The sequence below is a fragment of the Fimicolochytrium jonesii genome, assembly GCF_025526975.1.
Source record: "Fimicolochytrium jonesii strain JEL569 chromosome Unknown EV422scaffold_11, whole genome shotgun sequence".
Taxonomy (NCBI): Eukaryota; Fungi; Chytridiomycota; class Chytridiomycetes; order Spizellomycetales; family Powellomycetaceae; genus Fimicolochytrium; species Fimicolochytrium jonesii.
The window spans coordinates 659,295-662,548 of NW_026515678.1; positions in this window are offsets into that span (position 1 = coordinate 659,295).

The following is a 3,254-nucleotide window of genomic DNA, read 5'->3' on the forward strand; positions in this document are numbered from 1 at the left end:
AAGATGTTCCTCTCGGCGTGCCAGCACGTTATATGCCGGCCTTGCATCCTTTCGCTCTGTGACGACACCGTAAGGAACCGCATGTTATGGGTGGTTCCCGTGAGGTGACTGACAGCTCACGTCTCTTCCCGACGCTCGGAGTCTGTGCTGAACGATGCGGCTCACCTCGGTCAGTTGCTGCATGCGCTCCTCAATGCACTTTCGATCGGCCTGTTTCAGTTGCTCTGTTGGGTCGCTGGTACCCCATTGGTCTGGTACCTTCGGGATGTACCCGATGTCGATCTCGTATGGGGACATGCCCGTGGAGGTCTGGGGCGTCCTGTTGTAGTTGTACTCGAGGAGGGGAAGCATCTCGCGCCAGTTCAAGCTGGTGTAGTTCAGGTAGGGGACCATCATCTTCTTGATTGTCTTGATGACGTTCTCCGTCTTGCCGTCGGTCTGTTGGTGTCGTGCCGACGAAATTCCTGCTCTACCCTGGCGCACTTCAGGAGGTGCTTCCAAAAGGCGCCTGTCCATTTGGTGTCGTGATCGCTGATGATCGTGTGGGGCATGCCTGTGATGCGGAAAGCCTGGTCGAAGAACAGCTGGGCGAGTTCCTGTGCCGTTGCCTTGGCGTGGGTCTCGAGGAGGATTACGCGGCTGGATAAGTAGTCCACCAGGATGAGGACGGCTCCCTTGTCCATGACGGACTTGTCTCCCGCTTCCCCCCCCTTAGAGTTCGTCGTGGGGAAGTAGATGTCCAAGTCGACGCAACGCCAGCGCTTGTTGGGGACCGGAATGCTGCGTAGGAGCCCGAAGTTGGAAGCCTGCTTGTTGCGTTGGCAGTCGGGACAAGTCCGGACGTACTGGTGGACCTTGCGCTCGAGGCGGGGCCAGTAGTAGAGCGCGAGGAGTTTGGCGACGGTGCGCTGGACACCCGAGTGGCCGCCGTTGGCCAGGGAGTCATGATAGAACCTTAGGAGGGGGCCCCGAAGGCCCTCGGGGATGTAGCGGCGGCCATGGTACAAAAGGAAGCCGCGGTCGTCGCGCGTGAGGCGGCGGGCAAAACCCGAGAGGGTAGAGGGGTTATCGGGGTTCGTTGCAGTGGTCTGCAGGTGGGCGAGGGTGTCCTTGCAGAACTTGTCATCGTCGAGCGCAGTGAGCCACTCGGCGTCGGTAGGAAGGCGGCTGGTGATGTCCGGTAGGGGTGTCCCGGTGACAATGGAGAACACTTCGACCTTCATCTGACAGCTGGCGCACTTCGGGGCGTACAGCAGTGTGCGGCTGAGTATGTCGGCGATGTGATTGAACTCGCCGGGGAGGTATTCGATCGTGAAGTCGTAGTCCTGAAGGAACTCCACCCATCCGGCCTGGCGCCGGGAGAGATGAGGCTGATTCTGGAGGTATATGAGGGATTCGTGGTCAACGAATGCACGGAATTGGCGACCGATGAGGTAATGGCGGTTAGCGCGGATCACTTTGACCAATGTGAGGAGCTCCTGTTCATGCACGAGGTATCGGGTTTCGGCCGGAGCCATCTTGCGTGAGTAATATGAGATGACGCGGAGGCGCGGAAGGTTATTGAGGCCCTTTTTCGTGGTGGGCAGTGGGTTCGGCATGGGGAAGTCGCCGTCCGTGCCCTGACCGATCCAGGCCCCTACGGCGAAGCCCGACGCGTCAGAGAAGACGTAGGGAAACTTATCGGGGTCAAAGAACGCCAGGCAAGGGGCATCGGCGACGCGCGCCTTGATGGTGTCGAATGCTGCTTGTTCCTCAGCGGCCCGCTGTCACGGGCGGGTGGCGGATTGAAAGTTGGTCAGTGGGAGGGCTGTGTCAGCATAATGCGGAATGTATTCCTTGACATAGTTGACTAGCCCCATGAAGGAGAGGATTTCGAGGGCGCTGGTGGGTTCGGGTCGAGCGCGGACAGCCTCGACCTTGGACGGGGCAATGGAAAGGCAGTCCTTACCGACCATGTGCCCGCAGAACTCAACCTGGTCCACTGCCCACTGACATTTGGACGGTTTCACGTGGAGGCGGTGAGCCGAGAGGGTCTTGAGCACTTTGGTGACATGCCCGATGTGTGAGTCCATGTCGGGGCTGAAAATAAGGATGTCATCAAGGTAAGAGATGAGGTATGAATCATACTTGTCGCCCAGGAGTTTGTTCGTGAGGCGTTGGAACGTCGCAGGCGCGTTCGTCAGCCCGAAGGGTAATACGTTGTACTGGAAGTGGCCGAAGCGCGTCCGGAAGGCAGTCATCTCACGGTCTTCCTCCCAAATGAGGATGCAGTGGTAGGCATCGCGGATGTCGATAGCGGTGAAGACCTTCATGCCGACGAGGCGGTCCCGAAGCTCATTGAGGTTTGGGAGGGGCGTGGCGTCCTTATGGGTCATCTTGTTGAGGGCCCGGTAGTCGATGCAGCAGCGGAGGCCATCGTCCTTCTTCGGGGCAAACAGCACGGGTGCCCCCCAGGGGCTCTTAGAATGGGAGATCCACCCGCGGGGTGATAGGCGCTCGAGTTGGCGCCGTAGCTCGTCGAGTTCATCGGGGGCCAAGTGGCGGAGTGGGAGCATGACAGGCTTGGAGCCAGGCTTCAGATGGATGCTGAAGTTGTTGTCGCCGCGGTCTGGCGGGAGGCCGGTCTGTTCGGTGAAGAGGGTATCTGTAAACTGTTCCAACGTGGGGCGAAGAGGGTGGTCAGCGGCGACCGACCCGAGTGGATCCTCCGGGGTGGTATCCGGAGTGGCCGTTGCCTTTCCGTCCGCAAGGATCGCACGTTTCTTCGCCTTGACCGTGCGAACGAAGTTAGCCTCGGCTTCGGCGACGTCCGCGAGGGCGTCGTCTGTGGCCAGGTCCACCTCCGCGTCCGTGCGTGAGACTCATGCGGTATAGACCTCGGTGGTCTTATCCCTCTTGATTGCTCGCTTGAATTGTTTGGCCGTGAGGAAGCCCTCCTCATTTAAGGCCGCCCGCTTTGGGTAGAAACGGCGAGGGCGAGGGCCTGTATGAGGTTTGAGTAACCGGGCCGCGCAAGTGCTGGGTTGTTGCCATTGGCGGGTGGTAGGTTTAGCTCGGAAAGTTAGTACGGTTGCGTTAGCCTCGAATTGAAGCGCCGGGAACCCATTGTCGCGCCATAAGCGTATGAGGTCAAGGTCCAGGATGTAGGGTATCCCTAGGATAACATCCGGGCGGATCGGGGCCACGACGAACGGGACCCAAGGGGTCTTAAGAGGTATTCGTTCCTCCGTGAAGACGGAGAGGTTGGCACAAAT